The sequence below is a fragment of the Rhopalosiphum maidis genome, chromosome 1 (genome assembly GCF_003676215.2).
Source record: "Rhopalosiphum maidis isolate BTI-1 chromosome 1, ASM367621v3, whole genome shotgun sequence".
NCBI classification, from domain to species: domain Eukaryota; kingdom Metazoa; phylum Arthropoda; class Insecta; order Hemiptera; family Aphididae; genus Rhopalosiphum; species Rhopalosiphum maidis.
This window is the reverse complement of record NC_040877.1, coordinates 35,956,381-35,982,527: the sequence shown is the minus strand read 5'-3', so window position 1 is coordinate 35,982,527 and position 26,147 is coordinate 35,956,381. Positions and strand designations below refer to the sequence as shown.

The following is a 26,147-nucleotide window of genomic DNA, read 5'->3' as shown; positions in this document are numbered from 1 at the left end:
GACCATCTATGTTATCATACTCGGAAAATGTAATTGTTTTCTATTTAGTAATAAATAATAATTTTTCTTTAGCGGTTCCACTTTACACTTCTATATTTTGTTGATTTGTTCACCTATTTTATCGGTTAAAGTTAATGAACAATGAACAATTTAAGATTTATATAATATTTTAGAGAGTATATTTAAAATTTAATTAATAAACTTCAAATTAGATAAAACGTTTTATTGTTTGTACAATAAGGAAATTCGAACAACTTTTATCGAGTACGTATATACATTTTATACGCTTATACATTTACTTAATTAAAACTAAATTTATCATACATCTGCCCAAAAAAAAAATAATTAAGCAAACAAATCGAAGAAGTACAGTAGGTGTAGAGTGTACCTCATCATTGAGTAGCTCCCTATAATGGATGATAAATTTGAATTCAACGATATATTATTATACACGATAAAAAATTATTACAAACGAAAACCTATATTATGTATACAACATTATTCGTAATTTTGACGTTTGAAGAGGATATCAGCGCACTATTTGTTCTCTCTTTCTCTGACTAACGTGAACATAGCAAATTCGCATTCATAAAAATTAAACTTGTGTTGTTAGATTTAATATTAGTAAATTGACTTATTATCTAACATAAAGTAAAGTACATTATCCATAAATTATGTTATAGTTGGTTTTTTACATTTCAATTTTTTGGCAATATGTAAGAGCATTTTTAAATAGTTAATAATTTATATGCCCATAAACTTTAAATGTTAATAATTAGTCAATACGTTCAACATTTTAAAGCTAACAACACATCATGATTGCAGTTTTTCTGAACGCAAATTTTCATATCATATTATGAGTATTATTATTACTTAATATGTAAATATTTGATATTGTATAGTAATATTCGAATAATAGGTACCTACTTTAATATGAATTTAAGAACACAAATAATATGTAAGAATTACTAAAGTTTTTATCTTGGTTAATCTATTATTATTAATAGTAATTACTATTAGTATAATAATGTTTATCAAATGAAATATTACTAAAACTTAAAATATTAGTTGCTTGCACTGATATTCACAATACAAATAACATTCATCAATATGACAGTTATAAAATTACTGTTTTGAATTAATTAACAAAATAGATATTTGTTTTCTTACATAACGTGTAACGATTGTATATTATACAAATCCAAAATGTATACGAGAATTTGAAATGAATTACAAAACTGCCGAGAGCATTTCTTAGAAAAATATTACCTTTTATATTTCTAGTTCATTGACTTGGGAGTTCTAAATATGCCAATTTATGACTGTCCTTTCGATTTGAGAAAAAAATAATCGTACGATTTTCTGTTTAGCCGTCAATTGGCTTCGATGTTCGTGCATTCTGGGCATCTCGTTATGTCCGTCCAAACAGGGCCTCCACTGATCGTTATATGTATTATATTTTCCCTTACTACCCCTCGTTCTAAATTACATTCAGTTGTTGTTGTTTCTCGTTATAGTAAATGGCACAATGTCAAACATGGTCTTGGTTTTGTCCTTTTCTCTACAGACGTTTGCAACTCTTTTCCTCATCACACCCCACCACAAACATATTCGTATAGAAATGCACGTTTTAAATATCTATAAATATATTTTTTATTCTCCACCATTACTACTACACTATGAATCCCGCGCTACTAAGGTTACGGTTAAAAAAGTGTAAAATTTGATAATTCAGTTTAATCGCGTGTAAGCTTCAAATCCTTTAAATCGTATTTAGTGAACACACAGCAATCACACATTTATGTCGCATACCTATATAATAAAAATCATTCAGTTTTTAACACTTAGCAATTAATAGCCATTCAAAAGGAAAAAAATGGTTGAGGGGCGAAGTGAAAAGCGCGACTAAAAAAATCCATTAGTAAAATTTCACCATTTCCGTCCGAGGTCAAAATTAATTTACGATAATTGTTTTTTTCTCTCTTTCTCTTTCTCTCTCTCTCTTTCTCTTCTATCCCTCTGAATGCAATATATATATTTTTTTGCACGCCAAGTATTATACGTTATAGTACACTGGCATGCTAATTACGTATCGCAATTATTTTTCTTTCTTTCTATTTTTTTTTTTAATTTCCTGTGTTTAATTAGCCCACCTCCTCGCAATTGCCACTACTGTTTCAACGATAATCCCACCGGTTCTTTTTATTTATACGGCCGACAACTATTATTATTATGCCTCGTTAACCCGATGTATGCGATTATTAAAATAAACAATATAAAAGTTTAATCCCGAAATAAAAAATAACATTTGCACAGACATTTAAATTGGATTTTTTTCCCTTCCCCTGCAGGAATGTTTACTCGTTTGGGATTTTTACACTGCGGATGTTTTGATAGAGATGGAAATTTATAGCAACTCTAAAGAGACCACATGTCGAATGTATATGTGCAGAAGTATTGAAGAATTTTTATAGCTAAAATAACACCACATGGTGCACATGTGTCACAGAAATCCAGACCACGTTGTCGGGGGTAGAGCGAAATAACATTATCGTCGATCAATCGATGCCAATAGCAGCTATTGTTCAATGAATTGTCGGATTTTAACAAAGTAGGAAGATAATAATGCAATGATCTTTTAAACTAATATTTTTTTCTCATTGTAACTTACTACGTTTTTCTATTCAGTTTTCAAATAAAAGACCAAAAATCTCAATAATGTTTTTAATTAAAAGTAAATAACTGTTTTAAACCATTCGAGCTTGTCCCTATTTACAGCATGACTATCGTATAAAACAAACCTAATTTTTTTTAGTATTTTCATCAGTGTAACACATTTTATGATATAATCTGGTTACAACCATAACGCATAATAATTAATAATTATTACATAATTTTTATAGGTTATAAATTATAAGAAATCAAATCATAATAACTAAATAATGACATAATTGTTAACAAAATGTGTTTAATTATTTATGATCTAAATGCATTGTAAAATTTAAGATAATACGAATTTTACCTTGATTTATTATATTATAATTTGTATAGCTTTATTTAATTTTTCATATATACGTGTCACACATATATTAAAGTCACTATATAGGTACTCTGAGCTTCGGCATATATTCGTTTTATACACAGACTGAATTGTCAAGTAGAAAAGAGGGTAGATAATAGTAATTCGTAAATTAATCCTGCACGGTTCGTTCTCTCTCGTGTCTCCGCCTCGTACCGTACCGTATTCAACCGGAAAACAACGGAACGCAAAAGTAACCCTTCCTCGGAACAATAACCTTCCCCCCGCTCACCGATTTAAAATAAGAGGAGGGTCAGGTCGTTTGCCGTTTAATTAAAACTAATCGGCCAGCTCTGATGATCGATTTAAAAGTTTCACTAGTAATACCCGACATAATTAAAAGTTGTAAAGATAAAAAGTCACTTCGGCCTCTAGACTACTCTCGTTCTCTTTGTACATCGTCAATAATAATAGTTACATACGTACAGGATGATTCGTTAAAATTAACTATTATTTAATTATTGGTGAATAAATGTTTATCATATTGTAGCTCCTTATTCCCCCTCGCTATCGTTTCAAATGCTCTAATTTTCCTCCGACGGGACCACTCTCCACCGGGAGTAACGTATGTATACCCAAGTAAAAATTCTCTTCTTGGAGAAGAGGGTATAGTAGTGCGCTAGGTACACTCTACCCCTTCCTAGTGATAAGACATAGACAGAGATTGATACTGTAATTTCAATGATAAATTATGAAAATAAGAAAAAAAAATGATTAGGTAAACCACGACATTAATCTAAAATTTAAATATAATGAATAGAATATATGTTAAAATGATTTTCAACAATATGAATTAATGATAAATGTTTTACAACCCATATGTTTATATAGATTAATCCTAATTATATATAATATGTATAAGTATACACTATACATATATATTTATTTCTACACAAAAAATATATTACAAAGAAATCGTACGCAAATGTATAAAATAAATCTTTATTTACTATATATGATGAAAAACAAGGAACGAAATAGTGCCAATATCTTAAACGAACCGCCCTGTATACACATATAAGCTCGGCGACACAGAGAGAGGTAATTTACATTCTAATTAAATCAGACCCGCCTTCCTACCGCATCACGAGTCCCCCTCTCCCGCCCCGTTCAACCGTCAACGTCGCCCGGGTAACTTCTGTAGTTGTTATATTTAATTGGGTTCTTCTAGCTAAATAAACTAAGTAACTTCGCTTTACGGGCTGGGAATCGGAAGAAAAGGGAGAAAATACCTTTAGCTAATGAGGTTCCTAAAACTGGGGGACGGAAAGGTTGGGTTAGGGTTTATTTACTGGATTAAAAACGTCTACACACAGTCTAAAACAGATAGAGGGGTGCAAAGAACGTTTTTTTATATAGTATATACTTTTACATGATACATACGGTGGAAGCATATGACAAAATTTCACTTCCTCTTTGCTTACTACACAGTATATAAGAAACACCACTAATGGAAATCTATTATCTAAAAACTTCCTCAAAGGATTTCAACTGTTTAAAAGATTATTACACGATTACGTTTTAAAAATAAGATAAAGAACAGTATATAAATAGTAACAAGTATTCGTCACCGTATATTTGAATAAATAATATACGCGTTCAAATATATGTATGTATATAAACACTATAAGCTAAAATCATCTGGTAATATCTTTGTTGCATAATAACTGGATTAGTTGACTGCAGAACACCGTTTGCCTTATATTTTTTTTCTTATACCTATTGTGATATTATCATCGAGTTATCTCAGTGAGAACACGGGTAACCCGAAAATAAATAAAAAAAGGTAAGTATACGTCGGCATACTTCACTTAATCGTTTAATATATATAGAAAGATAGATAGATTTATTATGACATTCCATATATTCATACATATATTCTTCTAGAGTATGTTAAATATGTAAGTAGGTATAACACTACAACTACTACAAGTACTACATTTATATATAAGAAGAATATACATTATGTTATAACTGTTCCAGATTTTTGTATACTCAGCTGTTCGAATACTATTTGTCCCATTACAATTTTAATTAATTTTATATATTTCACCAACAATAATGAAATCAATATGTACAAATTAATCGAATAATTAAAAATTTGTTTAATACCGATTTTTATCTAGTACAAAAAAAAAACAATTATTAATTGAATTATACGTTATTCATCATAGCTAATCAATTATTATAATTGAATATTTGAACACAATTCTTTCAATCACGTAAAAGTGTTAACGGGACGGATTTTATTCGACTACTATTCATTCACTTTCTACAACGACATATGTTCGAGTGTTTTAGACACTATACTCATATGTTAGTCATATTATCCTCTTATCGCCACCATGTATATAATAATTCGATGGACCTCGATTACCACAGACGAAAAGGCCTTAAGGCGTAAAAAACACCTCTGCGGAATAAAATGCAAATATTGTTGTAAACAATAATATGCGTAAGATATAAGAAAACTAGTACAAAAATTAGAGCGTATACGTGATAAACACTGATAACTATAATGTAGATATATGATAGTATTTTCATCACCGCCGTCTCGTGAATAAACCAAAAGCCAGTGAAGAGCAGATCGCGTAAACGACGGATTTTCGATTATTTAGAACGTAATATACTCCTACGTACAATCAATATAATATCATAATAATACGGGTAGGCACTGCGTCGAGATGATGTCAAATAATTGTATCGCAATTTCAGTGCACGCGACACGCGTCGGACCAAAACGTGCGACAACTAAATAAATCGCCAACGGGCGGACACAAACTCGTCGACGGAATCGAACTCGGACGCCACCGGCCCGGAATCCAAATCGGCCACCACCGGCTACTGGTGGGTAACGGACGACGACGACGGCGGCGGCGGCGGCGACGCCGCACCACCGCGTCGAGTACGCGCGCGTTTCGCCGGTTAATTGTTTTGCGCGCGGGGGTAATTTATACCGATTGTCTAACCGGCGGGCACCAACAATGTGTTTAATTAATTCCCGGTATTTCGTAATTATACGCGCGCCGCGGACGCACTCGCATCGGCCCGCGCTCACGCACACAATCCGTGTAATTGCGTTTTCGCACCGACCGACCATCCCCTCCCCCCCCCAAACACACAACCGTAGGCCACCCCCGCCGAGGCTACACGCCGACCCACCGCTGTTTCGGCGGCGGTTATTAAAATTTCTCGCTCCCCTTCACCCCCCCCCCCCCACAACGACGCCGACGCTCGTCACACCGGCCCCGCGAGACCGATCCCGATCGCGCGCGTGTATACCTATATATATATGTATATACCGACGACCGCGATCCTCGAGCTCATTCCCACAATGGGCTCTTTGATTTCCATATACACACGCACGCACGCCACGATACGCGTTATTATATTACCGAACGCGATATTATTATTATTATTATTTTATATTGAGCGCGTTTAGGAACGTAAGGTGTCCTTTTTCTATCGACGACGTCGGCAACGATGATGCAGGAGAGCCGACTCGGTCCCGTAATTAGGGCTCTTTTGTGCGCGTGTGCGTGTGATATTATATATTATTATACGCGCGAACGCGCGCGTGGGATAACGAACGCGCATTCAAAAAAAGGGGGAAACGATTTTCGTTCTTTAATCTCGAGACCAACAACTACACATCATAATAATACAATACAGCAACCGCGACTATAGTCGAGAGAGACGTGCACTACACGGTTAAAAAGTGCTGTAGGAACCGCAGATTTTGGATGCGCCCGTAATAATAATAATAATAATATAGTAACCGTTTTTGTATATACATTTTTACAAAAGACCGTTCTTCTGCGGAGACACGCCGTCGCCACCGCCACCATCTGGAGTCCGTCGAAAAAAGACGGCAGTGGGCCGGGAGAGGATGTACACGAAAATCAAAATAAGAAAACAAATTTTCTCCTCCGACGGCGAGACACTGATTTTCACTTGTTCGCTACGTTATATCTCTATCTTTCCCATTTCACCCCCGCCAATATTACAGATGTCCAACGATCTCCATAACACTACACGAATAACATTGGATTTGACCCACTCCATAATAATAATGGTAATAGTTACGAGTTGTTGCTTCAGTAGTCATATACGCACTATCGAATTTAATCCGTTATAACTTTACTACATACATGCATAATGCGTTAGTTAAAATTACAACTATCAATAGCAATAATACATTTTTTCATGATTATCTTTTTTGTTTGACCAACTCAATTGATCAATAATTAATATACCTATATTACATTATAGCTAATATAGTAATATAAAATCAATTGTCGAAAGAAAAGATAAACAAATAATTAATGAAAGGTACCTAGTGCCTATTATATTAAGTCATATTATGTAGAACGATATGAGTAGTATAACGACCGTCACTGTTCGTATTCGACCATGTGATAGTAACATATATACAATAGTATACTATAGTAGTATACCACTACTCAATTTAAAAACACTACAATTCTTAAACGTGTTGATAGTCGATAGGCACTTAATGATATTAAATATTTAAATATATCGTGTATCGCACTTTTTTTCCTAAGAAAATTAAATATCTTATTAGTTAGATACTACAATAGCGATTATGTACATTTTGACGTCGTAACAAATTACAAAATAGTCGGTCCGTATTTATAGGCAACATTGTGTGACGAGTAAAATATTATTATATTGATATTACGCGCATATGTTACGTTGACCATTAATATTTATTATACCTATTAAATTATTTCGGAACAGATCTACAGTGAATATAATACATCGTAAATTCATAAAACGTAATAAGTAAAAACCTGTTCCCAGAGGTAGCCGTTTAAATTAACGAGTCGTTAAAAACTATTATCACGTACTTTTTGTCTTTAAGTGAAAATTCAAGCAGTGATGGTTACGCCTTGACGATAACATTAGATAAAATGTCATACACCAGTGTTAATTTTTTTTAAAGTTAGTATTACTCGGATCCATATCTATATAGAGGTACCAATAATATATACTATACAAATAAATGTCAATAAGAATTCCAAAGAACCCGTAAATGGAAAATTTTAGAATGTTAAATACTATTGAAATTAAAAAAGAGGTGTATCGCTATAGATTAGATAAAAACCCAGAGCTTAAGAACAGCTCCTTTTTTCCTCCTGATATATTCAAAAAAGCTTTTGGATAAACTCATCACTGATAGACTGATTTTTTTTTAACGAGAATATTTTTAAGAAAATGCCTAAAATATTAAAATACGTAAGACACATTCGAGGTATAATGCGATTTTAATTATTAAGAACCCACTTTTGTATCATATGATTATCACTGCATATGAGGCGTATAACATACATGGTCGTGTATTAATGATCACACAGCGTGACGTATGGCCCTTGGGTTTCAGTAATGAGTTTTTTCTCGTAAAGAAATAACCACTATTCGTGATTGTTTTTTATTGGTTTTAAATTCGAATTCTATTATTGCGATACATGTAATATATGCACATTTAGTTAAAATTATAATTTATTATATCTACACCTATTTCCAGTTTGTCCTACACGAATAACGCTAATGGCATTAGTAATAATAGTAAATAACGTCTTACACTCTTACCTGTTCGTCTCTGAAACGGCGGCTGACCGACTTCTCTCTTGCGTGTTTTCTGACTAGATAAAAATATCGTTGTTTCGGACACGGTTTGAAAAAAAAAAGAAACCGGCAAACGACACACGATTGGCGGTGATTAATATACGCGTAAACGGGACACGAGTAAACGCGCGAACCGAACGCTTGTCGAAGACTGAACGTAAAAACAGGCGACGAGTCGAGTGCGAGACCGGTGCGGAGCTGTACCTACTACAAATGATCGTGCACGCGGGGCGCCGTGGTGCCAGACTGACAGACGTCGGCGGTGTGCGTGAGCGTGGCGGTCCATCCGCTGTGTTCCCGCGCAAACCGCATCGGCTACGGTCGCCGCTGTCTTCGGTAATCGCCGCTACCGCCGACTCCTGCGCCGCGGCGTCATTATTTTTTCCTATCTGCAATTTTAACAGACGTAATTTTTGGAGTTTCGAATACGGAACCGAATTTTATTTGTCGTTTTCACTGTATATTGTGTTATCCAGTCATCACTTTAAAGATTTTTTTATTTTATTGCGAAATATTAGCATTAGAAAAATAATATTTATTTTGACATTTGATTACGCTTCAACTTTCGACGATTACATTACAACTATATAAATGGTTATCTTATTTGTATTCAGATAAAACTAACAGCAATATTATAATTAAATATTGTTAATTTAATTAGATACTAAATTGAAATTATTCTGAGTACTGAGTAATATATTATAATAATAAGCTCTTGAACTTGTATCTGTATCTTGGAAAGGCGCTGAAAACATTTTTCTTTGCATTATTGGGAATAAATTAAATATAATGTAATAGTATAAAAAAGTTACAACCTTAAACAAAGGTCTATTTACCTATTTAAATATTTCTGAAGATATCTTGAAAAAGGGTGGCAATTGATTTGACCCCTGCATAAACCAAAAGTATTTCGATTTTTGGAACTATATGATATTTAAAAATCTCTTACAGCAACTATTTTATATCTAAGACATCATTCATGTATAAAATATAAATTTGTTATACATTGAATAATCACGAAACGTAAATAAATGAAAAATATATTTTATCAGTAAGTAAATTGTAATTATTAAATTATGTAACGACTTATAATAAGTGATTATTGTACTTATAAGTTAAAATAAATGTACACTTACTTAAAAGTGTATTCAATAATCATTATAGGAACAAAATATTCAAAAATATGTATAAAAAATGATAGCGTTAATATGAAATACATAATGTAAAAAAATATTATATTTTGAAAATGTAATGAAATAAAAACTTGATAATTAATTTCTTTCTTCATCTTCATCATATACATCGAAATTCACGTAATGAAAATACGTCGTGGGTGCTCACAATAATCTGTCTCTTAATAAATTATTACGGACAAAAATAATACCACAATCATTATATTACAAGTATAAGGTCTATGTAGACAATAAAACTACTAAAGTTAATTTCTACACTTCATACGTTGAATGTAATAACTAATAAGCATAGATACACATCATATTCGCGTGGGCGGGGCGATTTATCGATTTGTCAAATCGGTTTAAATATAACCTCACAATAGTGAAATATTCCAAGTATGTTTTTATTTGTCAACTTATTTAACACTGCTATATTCAAAAATTGCGTAATTTTTTTAATTTTTCTTATATACTCTAATATGCATTTTGTATACTCACTAACAGCAAAATATGCAAACCTATGCCAATTTCTCAACATAATTTTAAATGGTGCTACTTAATGTTATAAAATATATTTATTGATCACTCGCATAACACATTGTTATACGACCTTTCTTGACAAAATTAAAAAAAGTCCTTAAGCCCAATAATAATTTATGGTACGCGTGCGTTTAATGTGGTGGCTTAAACGTGTTCTGCCCAATTACACATGTAATACAAATATATTATGTCTATGTACATACACTAGATTTTCGTGGACGTATTAAATTTCACCATACTATAATAATGCGTATTATAATAACGTGAATTAAATTAATTATAAACTATTTTACAATAACTCGGGTGTTGATGGTTGGGGGGAGGTTATTTGTTTGTATTGCATTTTCCTCTCGGACGCACACGGTAATATAATAAATATATATATATGATGTATACTACATGAATACATATATAGCTGTTTAAAGTATAATACAATTTATACTTGAATATACATTATGCCATAATACATTTCTTCCTTTGGTAAAACATAATTTAATAATCTTATGTACAATATAAGTATAGGTACCTACACATACCTAACCTACAACTGCAATTTATCGCGCTCTAGGAAAGGGGTGGAATGATCTCTTAAGTTATTTTCGGTTGTAAATTAAAATACTTTGAATCAGTGTAGTAGCGCGCATATGCACATATCATTGGATTTCTTTTGTACATAGTAAGTATATGTATACTGTATACTATACATGCATACATGCGTCTGTTTACACTCGTCGTCACGGATATATACCACCTATATTACACTATATAATCCGGTAACTGTTCGGGATTACTCGCATAATTAACATATTAAATATTTATAAATTAAAACAACAACAACGTATTATATGTATATATTATTATTCGGGTGGAGTGTAACGAACTTTAAAAAGCGGGTAAAACCGTTTCTCCGGAGATGTTTATCATACCGTTTGAAAACGTATGTATACCTAACTATGCACGCGCACTCGAAGAGGTGTTAATCATTTTGCGTTAATGGTAATAATAATACAGAGTAATCCAGTTTGTTTTTATGAACCAAGTAGTGATTATAATATTCATACGTTTTACCGAGGATAACTTTTTTCTCGTACTTACCTACAAACCGATAACAACTGCGAAAATTACATGGTTTTGTTATACGAATGTAGCATATATATAGGTACTTACATGGTTTTATAATTCAAATCAAAAACAATACAAAAAAAAAAAAACCGAACCGTGACCAAGCAATCTACACAAACGATCGAGTGCATATTTATTTTTTATATCATATAGGTGCGTTCGTGTCCGTACGGAATTCTATTTAGGTTATATAATATATCCGAGAACATTGTCCTATTTTCTCTTTATTCTGCGGTTACGGTGCGTAATTAGGACAAGGGATTTGGGAGGTTTAACTAGGTTAAGAAGTACTCAAGTCCCCCCTTCAAATGATTAGAAAACTATGACCTTTCTTCACGAAAATAGTAAAACAAATATATACTCTAGATGTAAATTATGTAATTATATAACACTAACATGCATTTTAGCTATCTTCGAGCATATAGGAATACAGCCTACATATGCCTGCAGTTTTCGTATAATAAAATATCATATTATATGTACGCGCCTAGCGATAATATCATATAAATTATAATTGAATAGCTAGACGGACAGTAGGAAAAGTGATATCTGAGTGGAAATAACGAAGCGAATATTCCAGCGGCCCAAATCATCACTTTAAGTTCCATCTTGCCTCGACAGCGTCATTTGTCAGCGCGCGCGCACACCTAGTTGTTATTAATTATTGTGACGTTTAAAAAGTCATCAATCCTATTAATTTTTATAATCATTGTTTTTTGAGAGGAGAAACGCGTCGGGGAAAATTTAATCATAAATCCATCGGACATTGGTTACCCCTGCAGTTATGTATGTGTATATATATATATATTATATATTCCATTCGGGTAACGGAGTATTAAACGTCAGTCATCGATGATCGATGCTACTTTGAGTTTTCCGATTAGGAAAAAAGACGCGTAGAAATTTAGGACCAACTATTGCGCAAAGTATCTTACTGCCCACCTAACATCGGGCCACAAGAGATTCAAAGACGGACGAACGAGTGGAGGAACTTAAATAGTAATATTATTAACCACTGCGGAAATAGTAGGTATACAGCTGAATAAGTGTATACCGTGTGCGCGCAGTTCCTTCACTATGCGTCTATATGCACACTCGATTTATATATTATAAAGTCGACTAGCGGTAGCGTATATATGCTCGTGTTGTCGTCGCCATAGTCAATGGTATAAATGAAGGTGGTGGAATTATATAGTATTGAATTGGGGAGTTCTCAGTAGTTACTATAGTTCATAGTATATAAAATACATTTTATGCAACAGAAATACAGAGAACATACCTAAAATAACGACCAATAAAATTAATGATTCTCATGGAAACTATATGAGATTGCAGTTTTAGAGAGTGTCTAAATATCATTATACTATAAATTATATAAAAAAAATTGAGCAGCTATATATAGGTTAATTGATTTTTTTTATAATTTATAAACAAGCAATATTTGTAACACAATTATGTATGTAGTAAATATTCAATTATTATTACTCAATTTTCCAATGTTTCTCTTTAATATTTTAGTACTTGGAAAATATTATTTATTTTTACTTGAAAAAATTAATCTAACTTATAATTTTGAATCGTGTTGACGAGTTCAAATATTACAAGCTTACTTTATCCATTGAAATAAATATGATTAGATTATTTTTTTCTCGTATATAGACTATCTGATTATATGTATTGTATACATATATAATGGTTGATAGTAACTAGGATGTAGGTTAGAAGAGAGTCCCAAATAAAATATAATAAGTTTATGATCAATAAAAAGGTTATTTCTTTTATGACCAAACATAATATTACCCAAGATACAGTATATAATTGTTTGAACGCTATAACATTATAAACTAATAATTGTATCGTACTTAAACCCATTGCTATTTTGTAGATTTACATATAGTTTAGAAATTAGAGCTATGGTATTAAAATATTATAATTAATTTTTTAAGGTATTTTTATTATAACGAAAAAAGAAATATTTTATTATTTTTTTATTTACATTTTTCATAAAGTAAAAATTAGTTTTACAGTTCAGAAAATAATTTAAACGTTTGTAAAAACTCTTCAAAAAGTAACATATAATATAGTTGTAAAACCTTTTTTTATATTGTAATTGGAAAAACATGTCTAAAAAATAATTTAAAAACTATGTCGGCATTATAAACCAACAGTTAATGAACTCTCCGATTTATGATTTCGTAGAAAAAACTGTTTATTATATTCTTGTAAGGTATAATTTTAATTTACATATATAGCTATAAGGAAATTCTATTATTATGTTTGCCTAAAAAAACCGCATGATATTAATTTATTATATTTAAATATTTAAAAAAATGTTTATATCACATTTATTAAACATATAATCTTGCACTTTAAAAAAAAATTGAACGACACCGATATCATTAGCCATATACAAGGAATAAACAGATTAATTAAGAAATACATTTCCTAGATCGAGTGGGTGTCATATATATACAATCATTTCCACTTGGCAACCTAAGTTACAGAGATTTATATCTTATTCATTTTTTAATGTCGTATTATAATTTATATTTTTCTCAATTATAATATAAAAATAAATACGTTAATGTTGTTAACATTTTCCCAATTTTAAACATTAATCAAGACATGTTTGTTATATTTGGTTTGTATATTGTTAACTCTGCAGTATGCTTGATGTAATAATAATTGGTATAATGTTATAACACAATGCTATTACTATTTAATCATAGTAAGATAATAATTATCCTTAAAAAAATCAAGTATACTTGTAAAAAAATAGTAAGTTGACTTTGTGTGGTTGCCAAAAGGTTTGAAAAATATTTCTTGTTTTTTTTTAGATTTATCCTGTCAATTAAAAAAATTTGGACAAGTATAAAATGGAGCGTAGTTGAATTATTATTAGTAAAGTAACATAACGTACACATAATTATAATTTATAAATTATAAGTAATGACCTCCATTATAAATAAATATTTATTTTTTTATATTCCATTATTGCATTATCTTTCGAAAAAATAATAAAACCACTACGTTATTAGTATGGTGGAAATCGATATCTTATAAATTCATTTCGGAAATTAAAATACTCAATTACAATAATTATAAAATAAGCATCGTCAAACGCCTTCGTTGTACCCATTTGTGTTTTATTAAATTGTATTCTATCTATAATCTTATATAACTCACATATTAATTCGATTTTTTACAATATAATATATGTATTATACATAATACACGCATGTTTGGTTTCATAGTTGATATAGGTATTAGTGGATTAGATAATGTTATTTCGATACAGAAAAATTAATTAACTCATTTTACGGTCAGACAAGTGTACGTGTTATTATAATTATATTACGGATGTATAGATACATTTTTATTTCATTTCGAAACACTGGAATAATTCTCCTTTCACTTTTTGACGACAATGAGAAAATTTAGCGGGTTGTGAAAACAAACGGTTATTTGTGTACCGCACCTATATGTGTTTCTCGACAACGCGTTTAATGAACTCCGGTACAAGTGGTACGTGTAATATGCATAATATACACTATAATAGGTGCGTATAGCTCGAGCTTTCCACAGACAGAGAAGACCGTCTGGATTTTGGGAAAGGGTTTGTTCGGCACGCTGCAATGTGATTATTTACCGAGTCTATCGATTGCGCGTCGAAAGAAACAATGATAACGACCACAACTATTTTACTTATAGATATACCTTGCACAAATAAATATAAACAATTTGACGCTGTCTTTTGAAGGTATTGTCATTAACAGAGAGTAAATTAAACTTTCAAAATTATTTTACTGAGAGTACTATATTACCCCATACTCGCGATGACTGTAGCGTGGGAATGATATAATTAATATTTGAGAAAACACCGAGGACGCATTGACAGTGATACATATACAAAAATATTGGTATGAGGTATAATATATTATTAATATGCCTAAATAGTAAATATTATGAATGATGATCTTAGTGTGACGTTTGATAGGCTATATTATTTTATCAGTTGTTAATAGTTTCTATATAGTATATGTATACTAAGTATATAGAAGTACTATACCGAACGTGCGGAAACATAGATTCCAGATATAATTTACATTTTTTAGGAGTGTTTTAAAACTTATGACGTGTCTAATTACCATTTCGGGAAATATTCACTAATTTTTAATGACTTAAATGATTTAATTGGTCCCACTAGTCACTCATTAAACTCTTTAAAAAAGAGTCTGCAGAATCTCAGGTATAAGGTACAATAAAAACAATATCTAATAACAGAATTACAATAACCGTCGATAAAAAATAAATACACTCTTCTAATTCATAATCTTAAAACTTTTTCAAAATCAATTGTACGTACGCAGAAAATATCACAAAATATTTGAGAAATCTGCCATTTTTACATCGCATAATACTATAATAGTATACCGTATACCTATTACCTATCATAGGTAAGGACATCCTCTGTCGGTGTTAGTCTTAAGCACTGTGAAACGCATACAATTTTAAAACCATAAAAACGTCACATACAGAGCTATAGAAACTAAATGTGTCGATTTGTCAGTTTTTATAGAAATATTACACGCATTTGCAAGATACAAATAAGTATGGTAATTTAAAATATAATTACATATGGTTTATTAATTTATTACATGACGTTTAGCACGTGTAGTTTAGTAACAAGGATCGTCGTAACATTCTCCTTTTGGAAGGACCAATTTTTTGTTAGATCATTGACCTTCCGGCTTCCTGTTAGTACAGATCGTGTTTTACGTATTTCTTACTAATATCCCTTAAGGATATTACATGTACTTTTAAACTCTTTGTTTTTATTCTACTACAAATAAATAATAATGCCAAACGTAGTCCTTTTTATTTTATTTATTTGTATACTACTACAGTATAAAGTAAGTGCACACAATAACACACATTGTGTTTCAAATGTTTCAATACATTATACGGATGAAAATATAGGCACCATGGACCAATTGCGCTTAACACAACACTTTCGTTTAGGGTCAATATACAAATTGCGCTCATTATGATTAAGGATTAGTATACCAATCGCGCTTGTATAACACATACTAAAGTGCTTGAAAATTAAAACTTATATATTGATCAATTAATTACTGGTTAAAGTGACTGGGTGTCTGAGTATAATATATTTTATAACAGTATCGGGAATTTTATGAAATTAATTATAATGTAATGTAACTGGTATTTAATTTTAAATAATTGACGATCAAAAATATACTCACAAAAAAAATCGATTAATGTTTTCATTTATCATATAATTAATAATTATAACTAACTAATACATTTTCCTTAAGTATTGTACAACGTATAAAGTACAATTGGTTTATTGACCCTAAAATGTTTAGAACGCGAATCGTACATAAAAAAGTAATTTTAGGCGCAATTGGTAAACCGCCGAGAATATTAGGGCGTAATCATTAAGCAATTCATTAATTTTACAACAAAAGCTTTTTTTCTTTAATCTTAAAGTTACAATTCCTGTTATATTATATTCAGATTGATTTGATTTTGCATGTACGTCATCCGTAAAAAAATTCAATTTTCGCTCTTCGTTCCAATATAATTTGCACGCACGGGTAATTTGTGGTATATCCACTGCTCGATTATGGGGTATATACACGACGAAAAAGGAAATGGGAAAACACTGTATTCGTCTGGCGCGTTTCTGTACAGAGATAAAAAAACTGGAGTGTCTTTATTAAATACTGATTTACTATTTTTATTGTTTCATTTTAAAAGCGAATTCAACTATATATTTTTGTTTTTGATTAAGTGAGGGGTTTGACCAACCTACTTTATTATAATAATAAACACTAATCGCCAACGCATTTGTAGAAGTAAAAAAAAAACTTATCAAAGAGAATAGAATAAAGAAAAAAAATTCATTACCTTCTTAAACATTACTTCGACGTCGAGATCGAAAATAGCAATAACGGTTCCGAGGTCAGTTTATCGCTATCTCGTTTCTGCGTTTTTAAGAAGACACCATATCTGGGTGTGTGGTTTCCGTTTTACAAACGTACAGCATAGCAATTAGATGTTCAACAGTTTAAATTTCATTTATGAAAAAATAGTGAATTATCAAACTTAAAGATAAGCAAATTATTTGTTTTTTATGTGTGTTTGTACGATATTTCAATGTTTAAGAATGTTGTTAAATCGTAATATTTTACATAATACTTACTTAAAAGTTGCTTAAAAATTAAAACATCATGAAAAAAACTACAAGAAACACACACAATTTTCTTACCGTTAAGTTTGATATTAGGTCATTTATTCACTATGTATTATTAAATGTTAGTATATACCCTATCCTATAAAAGAATCCAAATCACGTTTTCTACATTTAATATAAAGCACAAACAAAATTAGTATACCATATTAGTTTTAATTATGTAATTTGTATTTTAATAATCAATATAGAGTTATACATACATAGTGTCGTTTTAAACATAATAATGTTCGATTTTTTTCAAAAAAACGCATTAATTAACTTTTTATTGAATGCTCTCAATATGGTGTCTAAACTTAATAGCTGCAGAAAACTAAATGTCTCAAAATCATATAATATCATATAATTATACTGTACGAGTATATGATATGTATATATTGTGTATACATGCGTATAAACTGCCCTATTTTGAGGTAAAAACAAACAATAACGTTTGGAACGTCGTAAAAGAACCGGTGAAAAAGAAACGCAATAAGTATTCTTATAGTATTTTTAAGATTTTTTGTTTTTGATTTCGGCCACGACTCATTTAAAAGCCTTCGTAATGGCGGTATAGTGGTGATGGCAGTGGGGATCGTGAAAGGATTTTCGACGCGGTGTCGAAACGACGACGGCAATTGTTTACCCCTCTGTAATTTCCCGTGATTTCACTATTTATATGTATAAACGACGGATATATATATATATATATATAGAGAGAGAGAGAGATAGAGAGAGACGTCGTACATAACTACCCTCGTATATTATATGAACCACCCAAAACTGACAAGGTATGTCCGCCTCTAAAAGTTTCCCGGACGTCCGAGTCTCGACGTACATTAAAAAAATTAAAAACTTTAAACAACCATATATTTCTAGATGATTAGTAGAAGCACAAAATGTTATTATATATATATATATATATATTAAACACAACAAATCTACGCGACCGTCTCCGCGCAAGCACAACAACGAGGGACTACGCACGTCCTACAGCTGCAACGTACCGTTATTATAATATGTAATATAAACGAGGAGAAGAGCGTAGATAGGTGCATGGAAATGGGGGCGGGCAAGGTTGTAAGATTTATTCGAAAAAGAGTAAAGAAGAAAAACTACCTAATTTCCAGGAACAAAGGGAAAAGTTAACGCTACCGTCGTGTATAATAATTGGCCTTTTCGGACTTGCGTTTTTCCTTCTTATGTTTATATATATACAATTTTTTTATTTTATCCCTCGTTATTGTTATTGTAAATTTTAATTAAAAACGGCAATTAATTCTTGTTATACAAATTACCGGGTGGCCTGTTTAATTAAGAACTCGTGCCTGCGACAATTTTAAGTGAAATTAATGCGAGACCTATGTTTAGTGAACGGCGGCGGCGGAGGTAATGGCAACGGATGGGAAATATGAACTTTGTGTTTGAAGAATAAAAAAATGCAGCACAAAGGCCTTCCTGTGTGACGACGGTGGTGGTGGCGATGACGACGACACCGGTGTAACACTGTTATTAATCGCGCGTCAGAATTAATGATCTGGTTCGGTTTGAAATTAATGAATCTCGAGTCTTAAAATGGATAGAAGGCACATATTAGTCGGTGCAGACGTTTCGTCAAAATTCCGCGCTCCGGTAATTAGAAGTTCTATGCTCGTGGTGCGCATGGTATTCGTCGGTTTAGTCATACTCTCGCAAATAAAGGACTAAACAAAAAAAACTAGGAAACGAAACTATACGTCATATGCAGCGAACGTAAATAATATATAATGTAAAAGTTGTAAATGAGAAGTTAGTTATACGGGGTGAACTTGTATATTATATATATACACCGTGCGTAAATAATACACGTTTATTATAGTCTGCAGCTTACTTAATAATACATTTTATAAATTATATAATTATCGTAAAAGTCCAGTCTATAGTTTGTGTATGTATTCCTATACATGTTTTCCGTCTAATCACTCACGAAGTGCACTTGGGTACTGCAAGTATTCGGATAGACTTGAAGAGACTTGTGTACGCTACATAAACAAGGTGATCTATTTAGGTATTTAAATCACTATACTCATTATTTCAACAAAAAATTAACTTAGATACTTTAAAACATTATTTGTTCATAATCTGATATTACGTCATTAATAACCCTCTTTCTCTAATTTTGAGCTGAAAACTAGCTCGGCTTGTTTGTATTTTTCCAAAAATCTTTGCAACGACAATGTGAAGTTTTTCCAGATTTCATATATATTTATATATATATAATACGCATGAATCTATCGAGAATATCAAAAAATTACCTCTTGTATTGTATATAGGGGTAATAGTATTCATACTATATCTTGTAGACTCGTTTTTCGATCGACAAATATAGGCTACGTGAAACTTTTTGAGCACTCCTTCAGTCACTCTTTCCAAAAATAGTTTACAGGCCATATATTATATTAAGTATATGGTACGCGTGTTTTTTATGTTATCCGTTGACCGCAGCACTCGACGCGCGTAATGTAATATATATGTCTGCCTATAAAGTGTACTTATACTGATCGTTTTCGGAAATGTCCCGCACAGAATAATAAAATTTCCTTTTGTTTACTTTTCACCGTCCACTATAATTAGAGTTTAAAGTCAAAACGATTTGACGGCAGTTCTCCTCTCTGTTCGTCCAAGTTATCGTAACAAATATTTTGTCGATTCCCGATCGCTCTTGTGGTTAGATGGTTAGATATTAGTCGTCGCAATCGAAGAAGGGCGTTTAAAATCCATTTATATTATATGTATTATAGGTAGATTCACTTATAAAACTAGTAAATTGTGTTTATATTAATTATATTACAACATTATTATTAGTTTTTTGATACTCGCAAAGGAAATAATGTATCATAATTAGAGGTACATATATCATGCGTATATTGTCAGTAGTTTTGATACTTAGTCTATCATAAAAAATACGTAATTTTTATCCATGTTTACTAATAGGTAATTTTTTTGTTATTTGTGTAAATTCGTTACAATTTAAAACAACAATATCAATATGCTTGCATAGACATATGAATGCAATATTTTCACATGTAGGTACTGCGTTTTGACACAACACGAGCGTGCACAGGGGACTTATGACCAATAAAAAAAATAATAATAATAAATAAATAAATAAAAAGCCTTTTTTCTATTATATTTTTATTGTTTTGAAATAAATATTATCAATAAATTATAAATATAAGCATGTTGTTGGTACTAGGTATACCTGTACTGTTTATACTGTTATATTTATATTCGATGATACCTATTATGTTACCAGCTATAGAGCATAATATAAAATAAACTTAAGCTTATTTAATATTGTGTTTAACAGCCAACTGGTCACAAATACGTAACTATTTATGGTATAAATTTACAATAATCATAATAATATTGTATTATTAATTATAACACAAGTTAACCATATTTTTATTTATTTATGGCAAGATATAAGATAGCTTGTGAATGTGAGCACGTTTACATTATTGTTTTATATAATTTGTTAAAATACAAGTAAACTGTTAAATTGTGTTGTTCGTGGATTTTTTTATGTTTATACTATTACCATTAATTATAAAATATACTATTCTTTAATCTATATTCTATAATCAATGCCGTTATCAATATTATCTATTACCTATATTATATTATAGATAATATTAAACAAATAATAAAAGATATTAAAAAATTCCTATAGTATTTTTAAAATACAAAAAAAAAAAAATACTAGAAAATAAATTGACGATCTATAGGTATTCCAGTTTCTAGCTATTCTACTTCTGGTTTAAATCAGCCTGACTTACTTAAAAAGTTCACAACAGACTACAAATAATTGTAGGTAATGGTATTACTGATTTGGGTAATCAAGAAGCTATAATTTTTTTTTACTCATATTTAAATAAATATAGTGGGTATATAAATATATATTTGAAATTATTTTTAATATAAATTCAGTGAGAAGGGTCTGAAGGTCTGAGAATTTTATACAATTTGCGCACACCCAAAAATATTGGTTTGGTTGCACCAATGGTTCCACGTGACTATAGATATATAGATATATACCATATACATAACAAACGTTTAAGGCTATACAATATTTGTTGTAGGTATCGCCGAGTCACTATAATAATAGTATTATAATAGGTGAATTCCAACATGTTTTGTTACAAAACATCAATCTTAGAATTATTCAAAAACATCAATAAAAAGAAAAAATATATTATATAGATTAAAGATAAACTATTTTGTTTATATGCTAGTTGTAATTACACTTATTTATATACCTACAGGCTACGAACTACATACAGTAAACAGATATCTATTTGGTTCCTCTTCTGTTAATGATGCATTCAAACTGTTCTCTTTTAAAAATGTGTACATTGAAAATTACATTATTATTATTAGGAATGCAGAGGGGAAAAGATAATCATAAATTAAATAATAAACTCAATCTTTTGAAATCAACGCACAATTTTAAATTTCAATCGCTATTTTCAATTTAAAATCTGAAATTATAAAACTTTAAAATAATTAAATATTAATTAGTAGGACATAGGTACATGATAAAAAAAAAAACTTTATATTACTTGAAGTAAATATTTCAGTTAAAAGATTTTCATAACAATTATTCGTTTATACATATTCGAATTTATCTCACATATTTACTATTTTATTTATTATTTATCATTAAAGTGTATTTTACATAAATATTATTAATTAATTTCGCAGACGTATCTTCATTAAAAAACGGTACTTTATTACAATGTTTTAAAATATTTATATAATTGTTTTCTAGGTATTTAGTTATACAGAGATACAAACAAAGAGAATTTCTTGAAATGTTAAGGCAAGCACATTTCAAAACACAAAAATAGATATATTTTTTTTCAAAAGTTGAAAGTTTTCAAATAATAATAACCACAATGAAACGTACGCAGTATAGTTGTATAAATTAAATATTATTCAGTCACAAAATGTGTAACTCATCATTCTTACTTAGAAAAAACAGAAATAAAAATAAAATTTAAAAAGTTTTATTACTTATATTTATTAGCATTGCAAGAAAAATCCAACACCCATTAGCCATTACCCATTTATTTGTTATTTAACATTAAATAACTGACCCGGATTTTCGTCTAAAGACCAAGATCGTTGTACAAATGAATGGACCACCCAAAATGTAGTTTCAAGGTAAGTGATTAGTCTATAAATAACTGTATTTATAATAATATTTTCTTGTTTTCTTTGACTTTTGGTTATCAGAAAAGCACATTATAGATATAACTGTTGTGATCAAAACGAACAAAAATCAAATTAAATCACAAGTTGTAATTATACATATATCAATATTAAATAGAACACTGTGTATATCGTCTGGATAAATCTACTTAAAACGTTAAATTAAAAATATCCTCATTGGATTTTGAAGCATGTATTTTAAAACTTTAAATGAAAACTCATTATACCAACCGCCTTAATGTATTGACCTAAATAATAAAACAATATAAGAATAAAAACATTTTAATACAAAACTAAGACTGAGAAATAGTTCATAAACATATTCGTTAATATTTTGTGTACACCTGCTATACTTTTATTATAATATGAATGTGGGTATCTCAAAAATCAATAAACAAGCATGAAATACTTGTTAAAAGTTACTTAATAGCCTACTAAAATAAGGATATACGTATTTAATAACATATTCCTACATGTTGCAATAGTTTCTACAAATATTGTTATAAGTAAAGAAACGCAATTTTTTTTAATATTTATACTCCCAATTAATTCAAGTATTTCAATATTTTTTTAACAATTTCCTTAAATAATATAGCGGAATTTGCTATTTTTACTACAATCTAAAATGAAATGTAAAGGAAATAATAGAATAAATCATCTATCCCATATTTGTAGAAAAAAACTCTCCTTAGGAATTTAAAATTATAATTATGGATTGTGCCATTTACATAAAATATCAAATATGTAAAAATCATGCTTAAATAAAAAATAGAAACATTTTAGAACCATAAGTATATCCAAACTAAATTAAACAACTTTTTTTTTAACATTGTATAGGTAATATAATATATACCAAGTCTTCAATAAGTTTAGAAACTTTTAATTACTATATGAATATTTTAATACTTACGTGGAGCCAAAATATTAAACACTGTTTTACATTTATGATATTAAATATTTAATAACCTCATTAATTATATCATGTTATCGTCTATTAGTTCCAATTAATCTAATAATCGTTTCCAAACTTATTGAACACTCTGTATATATGTATAAGTATTATGTTATAATATCGACCGAGCAAATTAGTGTTGTGTGTGAAATGGATCGATCACCCTTGTATTAAAAAGTTATGTTATCAGATAATAAGTTAAACAATCCAACATTATTATACCTTCATGTATAAATGTACAATAAAAGTTTATTATATAAAGTTTTAATTCCTTTTGAACGAATCTATTTTCTTCTAGATGTTAAATTCATTAATTTATATAATAAAACCGTTGTAAACATTTTATATTATAATACGAGATGTATAGTAATCGTATATAATGTCTTATCTTAGTACAGGATTTATATAGGCCGTTCGATCAGAGTGTATACTCGATAAAATACTTAATCTAAACATAATGACTGATGATTATGACCACTAAATACGATTATTAAACTATGGTCGGAGAGTATAATATAAGTTTACATTTGAAGTTTATATCATCATCAAATAGAGAAGTGGGTGGCATCGGAGACTTGGAAGAACTTTATTACATTACATGTATAGAACTTTCTTATATTAAATGGTCTTTCGAAAAATTACATTCACACTCACTAACTTTAAGGACTACTGACAGAATGTGACTCTCGAGTTACTGCTAGCTAAAATAAATATATATTTTTTTTTTTTAATGGTCCTTAAACTTTATAAAATTATAAAAAAAAAAATCTGTTTGCAGATTACATTAATTCATTATAATGGAATACACTTGCTTAATGTTTCAACTAAAAATATTATATTATATATTATTATGTTTAACTCTAATAAATCAATCAAAACATTTAAAAAGTGACTTTGATCGGAGTTTGAAAGCGTAAGATTTAAAATTAAAAATTTACCTGATCGGTTTAAGTTCATTTAATTTTCTCAATTGTTGATTATGATGTTCCTAATTTTCACATGTGTTCCACTTCAAACGAATGTTCAGATGAATATCTTTATTCAGTTCTTTCGATTGACTGAATATTACCTTATACGAATTTTTAATTTGCTTTCACAGTATTAATAACAATTGTTTATGAAAAAAAATTAAAAAGTCGCTTCATTATTAAACCAATTATAGCTTATTCATTATTTGCTCACAGCAAAAAAACATCCATTGACGTAAGACATCTAGAAAAATAAAATCGAACTATAACTATGAATTTTGATCATTCAAATTGCTTATTGAACTCGTTTAACCTCTTTCACTCGACGACTTTATATAGTAAAACGCCTATATACACGAATGGAAACAAAATTTAAATATATGTTTACCGTATGTAAAACTACGTAATACCTTTTAATATTTATTAACACGAATCACTTTTTTATGTACACTTCCACAAACTTACGTGTATTTTTATTAGTAGTCGATAAAATATAATGTCAATCATTGAATGTAAATTATGCATATTTACATGATTTCTGACAACAGCAATATGAGAACAAATCAACAAAATATGTAAATGTATTATTATTATCGAAGATATGGAAACAATAAAATGTTCGTCATCTAAATGTCAGTAACATAATATATAACTACAAAAACAGTTTAATTTATGAGACGTTTACCATTCAAAAATCAGTTGTTACAATAATACTCGTAATTTTTACAAGTCAAGAGGCAAATACAACCGGCAATGTATTATTTAAAATTGTATTTTAAATGCAGTGTTAAATATTTGTTATTTCTTTATTTACCATCGTTCTTCTCGTATTTATTTATTATTCAAACTACAAATACGTATCCCGATTATACAATTCGTTTATTTAAATAATATAACTATTAATTATTCTTTGTACAGTTGTACATATATAATATTATGACGCTATACTGAAGTGTACACAAAATAAAATAGGTTTTCAATAATGTATATTTATATATTAATATTCCTTTAAGAATATTTTATGTACCTTCTATGATCATCATTGATTTTTCAACATAATATATTATACCTAAAATCAATGTTATTACTAAAACTATGAACAATTGATTGAACGCGTAAACTATAAAATGCAAAAATCAAATCATGCAATACAAGT

General features: G+C 29.8%; 1 protein-coding gene across 5 annotated transcripts in view; it reads right to left on the bottom strand.

The window, feature by feature from the left end:
• Positions 1-25,296, bottom strand: part of LOC113548490 (insulin gene enhancer protein ISL-2B-like) — a 112,753-nt gene extending 87,457 nt beyond the window's left edge. Inside the window, exon 1 of one of the 5 annotated variants that reach the window (XM_026949387.1) lies at positions 24,962-25,296. The gene's annotated coding sequence lies outside the window, so the exon portion shown is untranslated. Of the gene's footprint in view, positions 1-8,692; positions 9,050-24,961 lie in introns of those variants that run through there. The other 4 variants (XM_026949389.1, XM_026949391.1, XM_026949392.1 and 1 more) reach the window with 4 other exon arrangements.
• Between the last annotated feature and the right edge of the window lie 851 nt (positions 25,297-26,147).